Source organism: Heterodontus francisci, chromosome 34 (assembly GCF_036365525.1).
Source record: "Heterodontus francisci isolate sHetFra1 chromosome 34, sHetFra1.hap1, whole genome shotgun sequence".
NCBI lineage: Eukaryota > Metazoa > Chordata > Chondrichthyes > Heterodontiformes > Heterodontidae > Heterodontus > Heterodontus francisci.
This window is the reverse complement of record NC_090404.1, coordinates 41,524,143-41,544,068: the sequence shown is the minus strand read 5'-3', so window position 1 is coordinate 41,544,068 and position 19,926 is coordinate 41,524,143. Positions and strand designations below refer to the sequence as shown.

Here is a 19,926-nt window from a genome sequence, read left to right as displayed (position 1 = left end):
TCCTGTGCAGCTGAGCCACCTGTGGTGCCACAAACTTGGCTCTGTCTGCACTCCTCTGAGGAACCATCACCCACACCAGTATCCAAAATGGAAAACCGATTAGCAAGTGAGATCATATCAGGGGACTCCTGCACTACCTGCCTGGTTCTCTTAGACTGTCTGTCGGTTACCCATTCCTTATCCTCCTGCATGCTTCTAACCTGTGGTGTGATCACCTCCCTAAACCTGCTATCCATGTAGTTCTCTGCATTGTGGATGCACCACAGTGACTCCAGCCACTGCTCGAGCTCCAAACCCTAGAGCTCAAGCTTGTGCAGCCGGTGACACTTCCTGCAGATATGTTTGTCTGGGACACATGGTGCGTCCATGACATCCCACATGTCACAAGCTGTGCATTGCACTCGGCCAAGCTGCACTGCCGTACCTTAACTTACCAGACTACTTAGAAGTAGAATATGTGACCAGTTACTCAACCAACCAGCACCTTTCACTGCACAGAAACAAGAACCAAATACTGGAAGACAAAAAAGTAGAAAAAAGGAGCACCTCCTCTCCCCTTCACTGAACTCACCACTCAGCAAACACATACCTCCAGACTCTGTTTTCAATCTGCACTCCTTATCAATCTTTTAGTCATTCTTTACTGTTTTTCTATATTCTGTCCAACATTCTGATCTGCCACCCATCTTTGTGCAATTATATGCTTTTCCTTTAATTTTGATATGACCTTGAACATTTCCAGTAAACCATCGATAGTGAGTCCTCCCCACTCCGAATCCTGTTCATACTGAGAATCCCAGGGTGGAGAGCTGGGATATCCTGTCTCAAAACACAGTCACAGAGACACAGCATCATTTACTGCACAGAACAAGGCCATTTGGCCCATCAATTCCATGTCAGCTCTCCAGGGAGCAATCCACTCAGTCCCACTGCCCCACATCAGCCCATAGCCCTGCAAGTTTATTTCTTTCAAGTGACCATCCAGTTTCCTTTGAAAATCATTGATTATTTCCATTTCCACCACACACATTGGCAGCGAGTTCCAGGTCAGAACCACTTGCTGCATAAGAAGTTCTTCCTCACATTCCTGCTTCAACTCTTCCTCAAAACCTTCAATCTGTGTTCCCTAGTTCTTGTATCATTAGTTCATGGGAACAGTTTTTCTTTGTCTAATTTATCAAAGTCTCTCAGAATCTTGTGCATTTCTATGAAATTTTCCCTCAATCTCCTTTGCTCCAAGGAGAATAACCCCAACTTCTCCAACCTACCCTTGTGAACTCTCTGCTGTGTCAGCAGGTGGGATAACTGAGTGAATCCCTTCCCACGCACGGAGCCAGTGAACGGCCTCTCCCCAGTGTGACTGAGTTAATGAATATCCAGCTTTGATGGAGAACCGAATCCCTTCCCACAGTCCCCACATTTCCATGGTTTCTCCATGGCGAGGGTGTCCTCGTGTCTCTCCAGGTTGGATGATCAGTTGAAGCCTCATCCACACACAGAACACGTGTACGGATTCTCCCCGTTGTGAATGGTGTGATGTTTTTTCAGGCTGTGTAACTGGTTAAAGCTCTTTCCACAGTCAGTCACTGGAACACTCTCACTCGGGTGTGTGCGCGTCTCGGTGCTTTTCCAGTCACACTGATGTTTGAAATCTTTTCCCACAGGCAGAACAGACAAACATTTCTCCTTCCACATTCAAAGGCCGATGATATTCAGGTCCTGATGAATCGAGTGTTTCCGTCAGATCTTGATGTGATGTTTGGTTTGAATTTCCCGTCAGTAAATCCTCCCCTTCTAATACCCTGTAAAAGGAGTTTACAAAAGTCAGCACTGTCAGTCCAGGATAGAAATTCAGAACAGACAGTTCTAGTTTCTATGGAACATTCTTTCCTCTCTTGTTTCCCCAAACATGTGATCCATTCAAACTAAAAGAAGCCAAAATAAGCAACAAATTGTAACAGAAGCAAAGGGAACCTTCCCAACTAAACCAGAACATTGCTCCCAGTGTCCATGAGACACTCTGTATCCTGAGGTGTCCACCGGTTGCAGAAGGCCACCCCGGCATGGACAAGACCAGGGAAGACAGGGCAGCAGCTAAAGTGACACACCCATTCCCAACATGGTCCCTGTACATCCTGGACCTACACATTGCTTCTCAGCCTGAGCGAGAGGGAGAGAGAGAGATGGAGAAGGTGAGAACTGAATGTTTAAATATACAAGACAGATACAAACCTGGGTGGGTTTGGGGTGGATGAGGTGAGGGTGAGGAGGGCATTGGGGGGACTGGGGAGTTTTGGAAGGGCAGGTCATCGAAAGGGCTGTGGGCGTGAGTGGTGTTTTAGCCAGGCCCAAGAGCAGGTCCAGGAAAAGATCCTCCAACCTTCCCACCCCACCTCCACACCGAGTGGCCAGAGATTAGGAGAATGGGGTTAAACTGTAACCAAGGCCATTGATAAGGTCCCACAAGGCAGACTGGTCATGAATGACAAGCCCATGGGATCCAACACAAAACAGCAAGTTAGAGCAAAATTGACTCAGAGGCAGGAAGGAAAGAGTAATGGTTGATGAGTGTTTGTGTGACTGGAAGGCTGTTTTCAGTGAGGTTCTGCAGGGATCAGTACTGGGTCCTTTGCTTTTTGTTCTATAGATCAATGGTTTGGACTTGAATGTAGGGGATTTGATTAAAAAGTTTGCAGATGAAACAAAAATTGACCATGTGGTTGATAATGAAGAAGAAAGCTGTAAACTGCAGGAAGATATCAATGGACTGGTTAGGTGGGCAGAATAGTGACAAATGGAATTCAATCCGGAGAAGTGTGAGGTAATGCATTTGGAGACAGCTGGCAAGGCAAGGGAATACACAATAAATGGTAGGATATTGAGAAGTATAAAGGAACAGAGCCGCCTTGGAGTGCATGTTCATAGATCCCTGAACATGGCTGGGCAGGGAGACAAGGCGTAAGAGATACTTGCCTTTATTAACCAAGGCAGAGAATACAAGAGCATGGAGGTTATGTTGGAAATGTATAAAACACTGGTTTGGACACAGCTGGAGGACTGTGTACAGTTCTGGTCACCGCACTGTAGGAAAGATGTGGCTATATTGGAGAAAATACAGAGGAGATTTACAAGGATGTTGGCTGGATTGGAGAATTTTCATTCTGAGGAAATATTGGATAGGTGAGGGTTGTTTTCTTTGGAACAGAGGAGGCTGAGGGGAGACCGAATTGAAGTGTAGAAAATGATGATGGGTCTAAATAGAGTGGATAGGAAGGACCTATTCCCCTTGGCTGAGGGGTCCATAACCAGGGGCATAGATTTAGAGAAAGAGGTAGGAAATTTAAAAGGGATTTGAGGGGAAATGTTTTCAGACAGAGGGTGGTGGGGATCTGCAACGCACTGCCTGGCAGAAACCCTCACAACAATTAAAAAAGTACTTGGATATGCACGTGAAGTGCCCTAAACTACAAGGGTATTATTACGACCGACCGCTCAAGTCAAAGCCCCCCAGTCAAAATATCCAATTTTGATAGTGGTGGGAGAAACGCACTGTTGATTCAGTCCCGTCCCTCACAGATCGCCTGACATTTTAAACATTCCAAATTAAAGATCCAGCCAAATTGTACCATCTATTAACCCCCGAATAAGGCTAACCAAACCAGGTGTCTTTAGATCAACAAATTAACTGTTTAATTAGAAAAACTAAATTCTTAAATACTAACATATAAATAGTTAAAACAGAAAAAATAGTGACTTTGCATATTTATGCTCCTGCCGAAGTGAAATCTTCCTATATGGAATAGTCCAATGTTGCTTGAAGTCCTCACAGCCGTGTGATGGGGGGAGAAAATAAAAGTTTCTTCAACAGTAGAACAGTCCACAGTCTAGTTCAGCAGTTGAATTGATGCTGTTCTTCTCCAGCGATAAATTTCAACAATTACAGTTCAGTAGTTAAAGGAATTGGATATTTTTTTTTAGAAATTAATCTGGCTTGACATCAGAATTCTGAGAGTATAATAAATAGGGTTTAAATAAACCAAGAGGGAGCTCTCTTGTCCTTCAGTATATGCTGGATGATAATCTGTGTCTGTCTCTGTTAACGGTGTCTCAAATGCTACTTTTTCAACTAGTTTCAAATGTCAATTGGAAACAATGCATCTCTCGATCTTCAGTCTCTGAGTGGCTGCATCCCGGGGCAACGAGAATACATTCTTTGACTCAGTCTCTGGAGCTTGTTGCCTTAAAGCAGTACTGTTCCTTTTCCAGCCTTAAAGGCACACTGCATTCTTCCTAGAAAAAAAATACAGGATCATCACACTATGGACCAAGAGCTGGAAAGCGGGATTCGGCTGGATGGCTCCTTGTCAGTCAACGAGGACACGATGGGCCGAATGGCCTCCTTCCGTACTGTAAATTTCCAGGATTCTAAGTTGAGAAGCAGCCCCTTCGGGTAACGATACAGGGGCTGTAACCTCTCACAGTGAATATATACATGGCCCATGGACTCTTCAAGGCTGCAAACATCACATGCAGCCTGAGAGTGGGTGAAGCTGCTGAAAACCCTATTGTCCAGGATGTTCCATCTCCTGGGCACTCGGACCCAGTTGGAAACAGTTTGTCAGGTCCTGTTTGCTCTCTGTGCCTTCACCAAGATGGCTGTGCTTGCACCCTGACCCCGCCCTGTCCAAGATGGCGGCCAGTGACCCCTCTCCCCCGGGCCTGTCACCATGAGGTAAACACAGGGCCTCTTGGCCTACCCCAGGTGTATATGAAGCCTCCGAGCCCACCCACGGCTCCAATTCCTCCCCTGCACCCACAATCTCCTCTCGCCTCCCGATCCACCTGGTCCATCTCAGTCCATCTCCATTACCTACGCTGGCCATGCTCAGTGCACTGTTCGATCCCACGCCAATACACCGGGCCCCTGTGGTCATTGAAAAGGGACTGACCCTTATCACGGGAGTCCTGGGTAATGAATCCTCCACTGAAAGCTCCAAATATTGAATGGATGATTTTGTATCATCCCATTGAGATCAGGGCCAGAGAAACAATGGAGAAAATTATTAAATAAATTATACAGAAACCCGAGTGCCCGGGACATCAACTATAGTGTGAAGTACACTGGGAATTCTGTTCTTCACCCACATTTGGACTCAGGAATTAGAGGGATGTTTTCATAACTTGTAGTTGACACCAAACTGGATGATAGAACTAATAATGTGGAGGAGTGCATTGAAATCCAGGAAGACATAAACAGGCTAGCAGACTGGACAGATAAATGGGAAATGAAATTCAACACAGTGAAATGTGAGCTGGTTCATTGTGGGAGGAGGAATAAGGAGGCCAGTTATTGGTTAGAATGTAAGAACTTAAATGGAGCAGAGCAGCAAAGAGATCTGGGAACAGAGTCACATAAATCACCAAAAGGAGCAACACAAGTGGATAAGAGAGCAAAGAAAGAGCTGATGTTCTTTTCTCGAGGAATACAATGTAACAGCAGGGAGGGAATGTTAAATGTATAGAGAACCTCACTTAGAAGGACTGTGAGCAGTTCTGGTCTCCAGATTAAAAAAGGATATTGAAGACTGAAGAAAGTGCAGAATAGATTTACAAAGATGTCACCAGAGAGGATGTTACTATCCAGCAAGATTGAGCAGGCTGGGGATCCTTTCTCTGGAAAAGAGAAGACTAGGAGGAGATCTGATAGAGATCTTTAAAATTATCAGGGAGTCAGAACAAGGGGGCAGCAATATAATACAGACATTAACAGGTCAAATAGAGAACTTAGGAGGAATTTCTCTACTCAGAGAGTGGTGAGAATGTGGAACTCACTGCCATGTGGAGTGGTTGAAGGTGAGAACAATGATGTGTTTAAGGGGAGGCTCAATACATTTATGAGGGAGAAGGGAATAGAGGGATGTGAGGGCAGGGTGGGATGATGTAATTAGATTGGGAGGAGGCTCATGTGGATTATAAACAGCAGCACAGACTAGAGGGGCTGAACGGCCTGTTTCTGGGCTGTAATTCTGTGCACATTCAGCCTGGGTGGATTAATGCTCAGGTTCACTGGGCCCAGAGGTGGATTAATGAAAGTTCTGGCTCCATGTTTTAGACGATGCTGCCGAGTACTGCAGGTGATGGAGAAGAGTTTCTCTCTATCTATCCTATCAGTTTCAATTGATATCTTGAAAACTTTAATCAAATCACCCCTTAATCTTCTGAATTCCAGGGACTACAACCCTCACAGTGAGGTGAATCATTCTGGCAGAAGGAATAGGGAGAGGCAACATGCACTTAATGGTACAGTTCTAAAGAGTTTGCAGGGATAGAGGGACCTGAGGGTTCATGTGCAGAGATCACTGAAAGTGGAAGGATGTTTTGAGGGAACAGTTGGCAAAGCAAATGGGATCTTGGGCCTCATAAATAGAGGTATTGAACACAAAAGGAAGGAAGTTATGCTGAACATTTAAAAAGCTCTGGTTAGGCCACAACTAGAGTATTGCATCCAGTTCTGGTCACCACACTTTAGGAAGGATGTGAAGGTCCTTGAGAGGGTGCAGAGATTTATCAGAATGGTTCCTGAGATGAGAGAATTTAACTACAAGGTTAGGTTAGAGGAGCTGGTGTTGTTCTCCTTGGAGCAAAGGAGAGTGAGGGAAGATCTGATAGAGGTGTTGAAAATGATGACAGGTTTAGATAAGGCAGACCAAGAAAAGCTGTTCCCATTAGCTGATGATACAAGGATTAGTGGACACAGATTCAGGTTTTGAGATACAGGAGGGATGTGAGGAAGCAGTTTTTTTACACAGTGAATGATAATGACCTGGAACTCACTGCCTACGAGTGTGGTGGAAGTGGAGACGATCAATGATTACAAAAGGAAATTAGATGGGCACTTGAGGCAAATAAACCTGCAGGACTACAGGGATAGAGTGGGTGAATGGGACTGACTGGATTGTTCGACAGAGAGTGGAATGGAATCAAAAAGATCAATTTCCTCCTTCTGTGCTGTAATGACTATGATTCATTTGTGTAATCTCTCCTCGTAATTTAACCCTTGGAGTCCAAGTATCATTCAGGTAAATCTACACTGCACTCCCTCCAAGACCAGTATATCCTTCCTAAGGTGTGGGGCCCAGAACTGAACACAATACTCCAGGTGTGGTCTAACCAGGGCTTTGTGTATCTCAGTGCTTTTCCACTCTCACTGATACCTGAAATCTTTTCCCACAGACAGAACAGACAAACCTTTCTCCTTCCACATTCAAAGGCCAATGATATTCAGGTCCTGATGTATCGAGTGACTCTGTCAGATCTTGATGTGATGTTTGGCTCGAGATTCCCCATCTGCATATCCCCTGCTTCTAAGCCCCTGTAAAAGGAGTTTACAAAAACCATCACTGTCAGTCCAGGATAGAAATTCACAACATTCTCTCCTCCTGCTTCCTGGCCCAGGATGACTGTACATGCACCCTGCTGGACATTGTCCTGAGGGAGGCCACACACCAGCCTGGATTCACATCTGCGACTGCAGAAACGCCTGTGTATTCCCCTATCAAATCTCCTATCACTATTGCTCATTCAGTCAGCTTTGTGACCCTCTGTGAAGCTGATCCAACTGTGCTGCCATGGCCTTGACTCTGGCTGCACTCCTTAGATGAACCATCACTTTCATCAGTATTCAGAACTGAATACTGGTTGGAGAGTGAGATGCACTCAGGGGTCTCCTGCATTCCCTGCCTGTTTCTTCTTGACTGTCAGTTGGCCACCCATTGCCTCTCTCCCTGCATACTCTTAAGCTGCAGGGTGACCATATCTATAAACGTGCTGTCCACAAATCTCTCACCTCATGGTTGCACCGCAGTGACACCAGCTGCAGTTCATGCTCCGAAAACCGGAGCTCGAGCTGCTGCAACTTTTTTTATCTTCATCCATGTGATGTGGGTGTTGTTGGCTCGGCCAGTATTTATTGTCCATCCCAAACTGCCCTTGACAACTGAGAGGCTCGCTCGGCTATTTCAGAGGGCATTTCAGAGTCAGCCACACTGCTGTAGATCTGGAGTCACATGTAGGCCAGACCAGGGAAGGACAGCAGATTTCCCATCTCATGAGCCAGATGGCTTTTTAATTGCAGATTTATTAATTGAATTTAAATTTCACCATCTGCCGTGGTGGGATTCGAACCCATGTTCCAGTGACATTACCCCGATGTCACCACCTCCCCCAATGATACTTCCTACACAAATGGTTATCTGGAGTTGACACATTACACAGGATGTGCATTCCAGAGGTCGGAACAGCCCCACCATTGGCAGGAATTTGGGACTTGTAACTGCAAAGGCTTTTGTTATCAAAAAGGACTGTGTAATGTATCAGTGTGGTGTGAGATATTCAAGTGTTGAATAAGTCAAGAAAATATCTTTGGAAATAGCTGACACCACAATTTACAATCAAAGTGCTGTTTAGTTAATTGGGGATTTCTTTTAGTTTCGTTATTAGAACAAAAGACTGAAAATGTGAAATCTTGTGTAATTTATTAGTGTGGTCTGGGGATTCATATCTCATATTTTTCATATTGACAATCTGAGGTCGGAACAACTGGAAAGTGGGATGAACAGATACAATGGGCGGAATGGCCTCCTCCTGTGCTGTAAATAGAGTCATCGAGTTATGCAGCACAGAAACAGGCCCTTCGGCCCATCGTGTCCGTGCCGGTCATCAAGCACCTAACTATTCTAATCCCATTTTCCAGCACTTGGCCCATAGTCTTGTCTGCTATGGTGTTTCAAGTGCTCATCTAAATACTTGTTAAATGTTGTGAGGGTTCCGGCCTCTACCACCTCTTCAGGCAGTGCTTTTCAGATTCCAACCATCCTCTGGGTGAAATTTTCTTTCCACAAATCCTCTCTAAACCTGCTGCCCCTTACCTTAAATCTATGCCCCCTGGTTATTGACACCTCCACTAATGGAAAAAGTTTCTTCCTATCTAACCTATCAATGCCCCTCATAAATTTGAACACCTCAATCATGTTCCCCCTCAGCCTTCTCTGCTCGAATGAAAACAACCCTAGCCTATTCAGTGTCTCTTCATAGCTGAAATGCCCCAGCCCAGGCAACATCCTGGTGAACCTCCTCTGCACCCTCTCCAGTGCAACCACATCCTTCCTATAGTGTGGTGCCTAGAACTGTACATAGTACTCCAGCTGTGGCCGAACTAGCATTTTATACAGTTCCACCATAACCTTCCTGCTGTTACATTCTTTGCCTCAGCTGATAAAGGCAAGTATACCCTATGCCTTCCTAACCACCTTATCTACCTGTGCTGCTGCCTTCAGTGATCTATGGACAAGTACACCAAGGTCCCTCTGTACTTCCTGGGGTCCTCCCATCCATTGTATATTCCCTTGCCTTGTTCCATCCATTGTATATTCCCTTGCCTTGTTAGTCCTCCCAAAATGCATCACCTCACACTTCTCAGGATTAAATTCCATTTGCCACTGCTCTGCCCATCTTACCAGCCCATCTATATCGTCCTGTAATCTAAGGCTTTCCTCCTCACTATTTACGACACCAATTTTCGTGTCAACTGCGAATTTACTTATCATGCCTCCTGTATTCACATCTAAATCATTAATGTACACTACAAACAGCAAGGGTCCCAGTACCGATCCCTGCGGTACACCACTGGTCACAGGTTTCCACTCGCAAAAACAACCCTCGACCATCACCCTCTGCCTCCTGCCACTCAGCCAATTTTGGATCCAATTTGCCAAATTGCCCTGGATCCCATGGGCTCTGACCTTCTTAACCACTCTCCCATGTGGGACCTTATCAGAAGCTTACTGAAGTCTATGCAGACTACATCAACTGCTTTACCCTCATCTACACACCTAGTCACTGCCTTGAAAAATTCAATCAAGTTAGTTAGACACGATCTCCCCCTGACAAAGCCATGCTGACTATCCCTGATTAATCCCTGCCTCTCCAAGTGGAGATTAATCCTGTCCCTCAGAAGTTTTCCCAATATTTTCCCAACCACTGATGTTAGACTCACTGGCCTGTAAGTACCTGGTTTATCCCTGCTACCCTTCTTGATAATGGCACCACATTCGTAGTCCTCCAGTCCTCTGGTACCTCTCCTGTGACCAGAGAGGATCTGAAAATTTATGTCAGAGCCCTTGCTATCTCCTCCCTTGCCTCACATAACAGCCTGGGATACATCTCATCTGGGACTGGGGATTTATCCACTTTTAAGCCCGCTAAAACAGCTAACACTTCCTCACTTTCAATGCTAATATGTTCAAGTGTATCACAATCCCCCTCCCTGATCTCTACACCTACATCATCCTTCTCCATAGTGAACACAGATGCAAAGTAATCATTTAAAACCTCACCTATGTCCTCTGGCTCCACACACAGATTGGCACTTTGGTCCCTAATGGGCCCCACTCTTTCACTGCTTATCCTCTTGCCCTTAATATACTTAGAAAATGCCTCAGCATTTTCCTTGATCTTGCCCGCCAGTGTTTTTTCATGCCCCCTCTTTGCTCTCCTAATTACTTTTCTTTGTCCCCCCACTACACTTTCTATCCTCCTCCAGTACCTCCGCTGTTTTCAGCACGTTGAATCTGCCAGAATCCTCCTTTTTTATTCCTGATCCAATCCTCGCTATCCCTTGACATCCAGGTTTCCCTGGACTTGTTGGTCCTACCCTTCACCTTTACGGGTACATGTTGCCGCTGAACCCTCACTATTTCCTCTTTGACTCCCACTGGTCTGACGTAGACTTTCCGACAAGTAGCTGCTCCCAGTTCACTTTGGCCAGATCCTGTTTTATCATATTGAAATCGGCCTTCCCCCAATTCAGTACTTTTATTTCCAGCCCGCCTTTGTCTTTTTCTTAGAGTTATGATCGCTATCCCTGAAATGCACCCCCACTGACACTTCTACAACTTGTCCAGCATCATTCCCTGGGATTAGGTCCAGTACTGCGCCTTTTCTTGTTGGACTTTCTATGTACTGGCTCAAAAAAGTCTCCTGTATATATTTTAAGAATTCCGCCCCCTTTAAGTCTTTTACACTCAGACCATCCCAGTTGATATCAGGTAAGTTGAAATCCTCTACTATTATGACTCCATTATTTTTACACCTGTCTGAGATTTGCCTACATATCTGCTCCTCTATCTCTCCCTGACTGTTTGGAGGCCTGCAGTACACTCCCAGCCAAGTGATTGCCCCCTTTTTGTTTTTAGGTTTGACTCATCTGGCCCCATTTGAAGAACCTTCTCAGATATCATCCCTCCTTACTGCAGTAATTGACTCCTCAATCAACAGTGCAATGCGACCTCCTCTTTTATCCCTTCTCCTGTCACACCTGAAGATTCTATAGCCTGGAATATTGAGTTGCCAGTCCTGCCCTTCCCTCAACCATGTCTCTGTGATAGCAACAATATCATAATCCCATGTGCTAATCAACGCCCTCAATTCATCTGTCTTGCATTAAAATAAATGCAATCCAGCCTTGCATTTGTCACTTGTGCCTTAACAGGTCTATATTTGCTCTGCCTAACAGACTGACTCAGTTTCTCTTCGAGATTTGACTGAGCATCACCCGCTCCTATACCTCCACTCTGTATCCCATTCCTCTGCCAAATGTGTTTAAACTGCCCCCAACAGCACTCATAAACCTCCCAGCAAGGATGTTCGTCCAACTTGTACAAGTCCCACCTTTGCCAGAAACAGACCCAGTGATCCAGGAAGCTAAAGCCCTCCCTCCTGCACCATCTCTTCAGCCACGCATTCATCTGCTCTATCCTCCTATTCCTATACTCACTAGCATGTGGCACTGGAGTAATACAGAGATTACAACCTTTCAGGTCCTGCTTTTTAATCTGCTCCCGAGCTCCCGAAATTCTTGTTTCAGGTCCTCATCCCTCTTTTTTCCCCCCGTCGTTGGTACCAATGTGTACCACGTCCCCACCCCCCCCACCTCCAGAATGTCCTGCAGCCGCTCCGTGACTACCTTGACCCTAGCACCAGGGAGGCAACATACCATCCTGAAGTCACGTTTGTCGCCACAGAAATGCCTATCTGTATCCCTTACGATAGAATCCCCTATCATTATAGTTCTTCCACTCCTTTTCCTCCCCTGCTGTGCAGCAGAGCCATGCGTGGGACCACAAACTTGGCTGTTGCTGCTTTCCGCTGGGAGGTCATTCCCCCCAACAGTATCCAAAGTGGTCTATCTGTTTGAGAGGGGGATGGCCACAGGGGACTCCTGCACTACCTGCGCCTACTACTCCATCTGGTGGTCCCCCATCTCATTTCTGCCTGTGCAGCCATTACCTGCAGTGTGACCACCTCTCTAAACGTGCTATCCACGATGTCCTCAGCATCGCGGATGCTCCACAGTGAATCCACCTGCAGCTCCAGCTCCATAATGCGGGTAGTCAGTAGCTGCAGCTGGATCCACTTCCTGCACACATGGTCATCAGGGACACTGGATTTCCCACATAGCGCAGGAGGAGCATATCATGGGGCTGAGCTCTCCTGCCATGACTTAACTTTAGATTAATTAGTTACTCCCTTCAAAAGATATTAATTACACGAGTGGCTTGTTCTACTCCAAACACTACCCACGACAATCTAAATTACTCGAATTAAAAAAAAACACACTCTTAGAACTCACTTTATCGCTCGGTATTTTTTCAAACAAAAAAACAACTTTCCCCTTATTTTTTAAAGCTAATGAAATTGACTAACAGTTGTTACTTACCCAACCAATCACAACAAAGAACAGTACAGCACAGGAACAGGACATTCGGCCCTCCAAGCCTGCGCCGATCTTGATGCCTGCTGAAACTAACACCTTCTGCAGTTCCGGGGCCCATATCCCTCTATTCCCTTCCTATTCATATATTTGTCAAGATGTCTCTTAAACGTCGCTATCGTATCTGCTCCACCACCTCCCCTGGCAGCAAGTTCCAGGCACTCACCACCCTCTGTGTAAAAAAAAAAAAAACTTGCCTCGCACATCCCCTCTAAACTTTGCCCCTCGCACCTTAAACCTATGTTCCCAAGTAACTGACCCTTCCACCCTGAGAAAAAGCTTCTGACTATCCACTCTGTCCATGCAGCTCATAACTTTGTTAACATCTATCATGTCGCCCCTCCACCTCTGTTGTTCCAGTGAAAACAATCCGAGTTTTTCCAACATCTCCTCCTTGCTAATGCCCTCCAGACCAGGCATCATCCTGGTAAACCTCCTCTGTACCCTCTCCAAAGCCTCCACGTCCTTCTGGTAGTGTGGCGACCAGAATTGCACATAATATTCTAAGTGTGGCCTAACTAAGGTTCTGTACAGCTGCAACATGACTTGCCTATTTTTACACTCTATGCCCCGACCGATGAAGGCAAGCATGCCGTATGCCTTCTTGACTACCTTATCCACCTGCATTGCCACTTTCAGTGACCTGTGGACCTGTACACCCAGATCTCTCTGCCTGTCAATACTCCTAAGGGTTCTGCCATTTACTGTCTACCTCCCACCTGCATTAGACCTTCCAAAATGCATTCCCTCACATTTGTCTGGATTAAACACCACCTGCCATTTTTCCGCCCAAGTCTCCAACTGATCTATATCCTGCTGTATCCTCTGACAACCCTCATCATTATCTGCAACTCCACCAACCTTTGTGTCGTCTGCAAACTTACTAATCAGACCAGCTACATTTTCCTCCAAATCACTTATATATACTACAAACAGCAAAGGTCCCAGCACTGATCCCTGCGGAACACCACTAGTCACATCCCTCCATTCAGAAAAACACCCATTCACTGTTACCCTCTGTCTTCTGTGACCGAGCCAGTTCTTTATCCATCTTGCCAGCTCACCTCTGATCCCTTGTGACTTCACCTTTTGCACCAGTCTGCCATGCAGGACCTTGTCAAAGGCTTTACTAAAGTCCTATAGACAACATCCACCACCCTTCCCTCATCAATCTTCTTCGTCACTTCCTCAAAAAACTCAATCAAATTAGTAGACACGACCTCCCCTTCACAAAACCATGCTGTCTCTCGCTAATAAGTTCGTTTGTTTCCAAATGGGAGTAAATCCTGTCCCGAGGAATCCTCTCTAATAGCTTCCCTACCACTGACGTAAGGCTCACCGGCCTAGAATTTCCTGTATTATCCTTGCCACCCTTCTTGGGTGGAACAACATTGGCTATTTTCCAGTCCTCTGGGACCTCACCTGCAGCCAATGAGGATGCAAAGATTTCTGTCAAGGCCCCAGCAATTTCTTCCCTTGCCTCCCTCAGTATTCTAGGGTAGATCCCATCAGGCCCTGTTGACTTATCTACCTTAATGCTTTGCAAGACATCCAACACCACCTCCTTTTTGATAATGAGATGACGGAGACTATCTGCACTCCCTTCCCTAGGCTCATCATCCACCAAGTCCTTCTCCTTGGTGAATACTGATGCAAAGTACTCATTTAGCACCTCGCCCATTTCCTCTGGCTCCACACATAGATTCCCATCTCTGTGCTTCAGTGGGCCAACCCTTTCCCTGGTTACCCTCTTGCTCTTTATATGTGTATAAAAAGCCTTGAGATTTTCCTTAATCCTGTTTGCCAATGACTTTTCATGACCCCTTTTAGCCCTCCTAACTCCTTGCTTAAGTTCCTTCCTACTGTCTTTATATTCCTCAAGTGCTTCATCTGTTCCTCGCCTTCCAGCCCTTACAAATGCTTCCTTTTTCTTTTTGACTAGGCTCACAATATCCCGTGGTATCCAAGCTTCCCGAAACTTGCCAAAATTGTCTGTCTTCCTCACAGGAACATGCTGGCCCTGGATTCTAATCAGCTGATGTTTGAAAGACTCCCACATGTCAGATGTTGATTTACCCTCAAACAGCTGCCCCCAATCTAAATTCGTCAGTTCCTGCCTAATATTGTTATAATTAGCCTTCCCCCAATTTAGCACCTTCACCCGAGGACTACTCTTATCCTTATCCATAAGTAACTTAAAACTGATGGAATTATGGTCACTGCTCCTGAAATGCTCCCCCACTGAAACTTCGACCACCTGGCCGGGCTCATTCCCCAATGCCAGGTCCAGAATGGCCCCATCCCTAGTTGGACTATCTACATACTGTTTCAAGAAGCCCTCCTGGATGCTCCTCACAAATTCTGCCCCATCCAAGCCCCAAGCACTAAGTGAGTCCCAGTCAATATTGGGGAAGTTAAAATCACCCACCACTACAACCCTGTTACCTTTACATCTTTCCAAAATCTGTCCACATATCTGCTCCTCTACCTCTCGCTGGCTGTTGGGAGGCCTGTAGTAAACCCCCAACATCATGACTGCACCCTTCCTATTCCTGAGCTCCACCCATATTGCCTCGCTGCATGACCCCTCTGACGTGTCCTCCTGCAGTACAGCTGTGATATTCTCCTTAACCAGTAATGCAACTCCCCCACCCCTTTTACATCCACCTCTATCCCACCTGAAGCTTCTAAAGCCTGGAACATTTAGCTGCCAATCCTGCCCTTCCCTCAACCAAGTCTCTGTAATAGCAACATCATCATATTTCCAAGTACTAATCCAAGCTCTAAGTTCATCTGCCTTCCCTGTTATACTTCTCGCATTGAAACAAATGCACTGCAGACCACCAGTCCCGCTGTGCTCAGCAACATCTCCCTGCCTGCTCTTCCTCTTCGTCCAACTGGCCTTATTTACTATGTCCTCCTCATTTACTTCACTAGCTGTACTACTGCTCTGGTTCCCACCCCCCTGCCACACTAGTTTAAACCCTCCCGAATGACGCTAGCAAACCTTGCAGCCAGGATATTAGTGCCCTCCCAGTTTAGATGCAACCCGTCCTTCTTGTACAGGTCCTATCTGTCCTTGAAGAGAGCCCAATGGTCCAGATATCTGAAACCCTCCCTTCTACACCAGCTGCTCAGCCACATGTTTAGCTGCACTATCTTCCTATTTCTCACCTCACTGGCATGTGGCACAGGGAGTAATCCAGAGAATACAACCAGAGAGGTCCTGTTTTTAAAACTTACTACCTAACTCCCTAAACTCCCCCTGCAGGACCTCATCACTCTTCCTGCCTTTGTCATTGGTACCGATGTGTACCACAACCTCTGGCTGTTCACCCTCCCCCTTCACAATGCCCTCTGTCCGTTCAGAGACATCCTTGACCCTGGCACCAGGGAGGCAACATACCTTCCCGGAGTCTCTTTCACGTCCACAGAAGTGCCTATCTGTGTCCCTGTCTATAGAGTCCCCTATAACTATTGCTCTTCTGCACTTTGTCCCTCCCTGCTGAACAACAGTGCCAACCGTGGTGCCACTGCTCTGGCTGCTCCTGTTTTCCCCTGATAGGCCACCCCCCCCCACCCCAACAATATCCAAAACGGGATACTTGTTGGAGAGGGGAATAGCCACAGTGGATTCCTGCACTGACTGCCTGCCCCCTCTAGTGGTCACCCATCTATCTGCTTGCAGTTTGGGTGTAACCACTTCTCTAAAACTCCTGTCTATGACGCTTTCCGTCACCTTGAAAATTTCCCGCGATATCACTCTAAGTCCTTTTGTTCCCTCTTTCGAGTCTCAGCGCCGCCGAGAGACACATGGAGCCTGTTGCCGCTCTGGATCAGCTTCCTCACAGGTCCGCCAGTCGTCTCTCCGCTACCATATAAGTAAGGGCGTCGAGCCCCGCTCTTTATTTACAGCCTGTCGCTGCTCCTGATCAGCCTCCTCGCAGATCCGCTAGTCATCACTCCGCTCCCAGGTAAGTAAGGGCCTTGAGCCCCGCTCTTCATTTATAGCCTGCCACGTTTTATGTTTTCTATTTTCTATTACACAGGATGTTCACTGCAGAGGTTGGAGCAGCCCTGCAATTCCTATAACTATTAGATAATAAACTTGCTACTACTAGCGGCGCAGTGGTTAGCACCACAGCCTCACAGCTCCAGCGATTCTGGGTACTGCCTGTGCGGAGTTTGCAAGTTCTCCCTGTGACCGCGTGGGTTTCTGCTGGGTGCTCCGGTTTCCTCCCACAGCCAAAGATTTGCAGGTTGATAGGTAAATTGGCGATTGTAAATTGCCATGTGAGCCGCATGGAAGATGGCAGGATCCCCAAAGAAACATTGTACAGCGAGCTCGCCACTGGTATCAGACCCACCGGCCGTCCATGTCTCCGTTATAAAGACGTCTGCAAACGCGACATGAAATCGTGTGACATTGATCACAAGTCGTGGGAGTCAGTTGCCAGCATTCGCCAGAGCTGGCGGGCAGCCATAAAGACAGGGCTAAATTGTGGCGAGTCGAAGAGACTTAGTAGTTGGCAGGAAAAAAGACAGAGGCGCAAGGGGAGAGCCAACTGTGCAACAGCCCCAACAAACAAATTTCTCTGCAGCACCTGTGGAAGAGCCTGTCACTCCAGAATTGGCCTTTATAGCCACTCCAGGCGCTGCTTCACAAACCACTGACCACCTCCAGGCGCGTATCCATTGTCTCTCGAGATAAGGAGGCCCAAAAGAAGAAGAAAATTGCCCCTCGTGTAGGTTGGGGAATTGAGGGGATGTGATAGGAATATGGGATTAATGTAGGATTAATATAAATGGCTGGTTGATGGTCGGCACAGACTCGGTGGGCCGAAGGGCCTGGTTCAGTGGTGTAACTCTAAATCAATAAATAATAAACCTCAATACTTAAAAAAAAGACGACTCACCGGCTACTGACTTCCCTTCTATTGGTGTCAGTTAAATCTCAGGAAGCTGCCCCTTATTCTGATGAAAACTGGAATGTTTAATTTCCAGCTCCTTGGACAAACTTCCTAACTTTGGAGAAAGGGAAACAAAGTTACAAAACTTACCAGCCAATCAACTCACAGGCTTCCTGACTCGGTGGAAACGGGAGAAGAAACTGGGAAGTGGCGGCGCTGATGGAGGAATCCCTGCACCATCACTTTAATGCTGCCCCTCTGACCCCCCGGGGCTCTCGCCGAACCCGGCGGCTCTGATTCGGGGCCTGAGGGCCGCTGAAACTCCATGTTCCCGAGGCTGCGCTCAGCTTCCGGGAGCCGCTCCGCGCAGACAGGCGGACTCCGTGGGGCGGAGCCTTCTGACGCCTGCGTGTTGCTGTTCTTGGCTTGGAGATGGGCCGTATTTCTGCGCGCGGGGCATTCTGGGCAGTATAGGCTGCCATTTACCAAACGGAGAATGGAGTATGTTTCATACTCAAAAATAAAATGGTATAAAACAGCGAACATATATTAACGACGCGTTTGCTGGCAACGTAACCAAATAGGTGATGCATCACTGGTACATGCGCAAATGCAGCCTCATCGACTGAAACGTGACTGTGCCTCAGGCAGCTGCCAGGAGTTCAGTTCGCAAGCAGGACCCTGAGCTTCCGGTTGCTTGCCATTTCAACACTCCCCCCTGCTCACATCTCTGTCCTGGGATTGTTGCAGTGTTCCAGTGAACATCTCAACGCAAGCTCGAGGAACAGCATCTCATTTACCGATTAGGCACACTACAGCCTGCCGGACAGAACATTGAATTCAATTATTTCAGAGCATGACAGCCCCCCATTTTACTTTCATTTTTAGTTATTTTTTTTCTTTCTTCTTACATTCTTTTTTTTACATTTTTTACAATCTTTTTTTTTTGCATTTATTTCATTTCATCTTAGTTTGTTCAGTTTGCTTACTCACTGTTTTTTTCAGGTTTGCACTTGCTGCTGTTCAATATTCGGTGTATTAACAACTAATTTGTACAAATGCTTTGTCTTTCAACACACCTTTAACATATTGTTTGCCTTTGCTCCGTGACCTTTTGGTCAGCTATGCGGCCTGGTCCAATCTAGACCTCCTTTGTGATCTCTTGCCCCACCCCCACCTCACTTGCTTATAACCTGTGACTTTTCTAATATTTGTCAGTTCCGATGAAGGGTCACTGACCCGAAACGTTAACTCTGCTTCTCTTTCCACAGATGCTGCAAGACCTACTGAGTGGTTCCAGCATTTCTTGTTTTTATTTCAGATTTCCAGCATCCGCAGTATTTTGCTTTTATTTTATGCCAGGAGTAAAGATGGCGCTGCTGAATTTGACACAAAACACAAATTAAATCCAAACCGCCTCAATGGTTGCATTCAGGTCCCTGCTCCCTCCCGTGATCACCGCTTCAATCACCGCATTCAGTTTCATGCTCAATCACAGCTTATCTTCCCCGCTCCCTCCGATGCCCTTTGCCTCGTCATTTTCAATGACTCTCCGCTCTCCCACTCGCCACTCACTTCCAGCGCTTATATTGGGAAGTTGGCTTTAACCCAACATTATCGGCGTTAAAAAAAAATGTTCACGGTTCACGGCATTGGAGTCCAGGCATGCGCAGTGCCGAACTGCTTTTCACGGAAGCGCAATGCCAAGCAGTGTGAGTGATGGCGGCGGACAAGGTCCTTGTGAGTTGTATCACACACTGCACCCCCTTTTCCTCCGAGGATGTTTTACTGGAGTTGTGTTGCTGAGTGTTTCGAAACTCTGTCTGCTAGAGCTGGAGGAGATTATAGAGATAGTGAGGCGTGAGGGTATGGAGAGATTTGAAAGCAAGGATGAGGATTTTAAAATTGAGGTGCTTTTTAACTGGGAGCCTGTGTAGGCCAGTGAGCACAGTTGTGATGGGTGAACAGGACTTGGTTCGAGTAAGGACACAGGCAGCAGAGTTTTGGATGATCTAAAGTTTATAGAGGGTAGAATGTGGGATGCTGACCAGGAATGTGTTAGAATAGTCAATTTGAGAGGTAACAAATACATGGATGTAAGTTTCAGAGGCAGATGAGCTGAGACAGTGGTGAAGTCTGGCAATGTTACTGAGGTGGAACTAGGCAGTCTGAGTGATGGTGCTGATA

General features: G+C 46.5%; 1 long non-coding RNA gene across 1 annotated transcript; it reads right to left on the bottom strand.

Annotated features, from left to right (window-relative positions):
- Positions 1–3,667: 3,667 nt before the first annotated feature.
- On the bottom strand, positions 3,668–18,114 carry LOC137349412 (uncharacterized). Its single transcript, XR_010969389.1, has 3 exons — positions 17,890–18,114; positions 7,249–7,372; positions 3,668–4,290 (listed from the first exon to the last, which is right to left on the bottom strand). It is a non-coding gene; the product is annotated as an uncharacterized lncRNA (long non-coding RNA).
- Between the last annotated feature and the right edge of the window lie 1,812 nt (positions 18,115–19,926).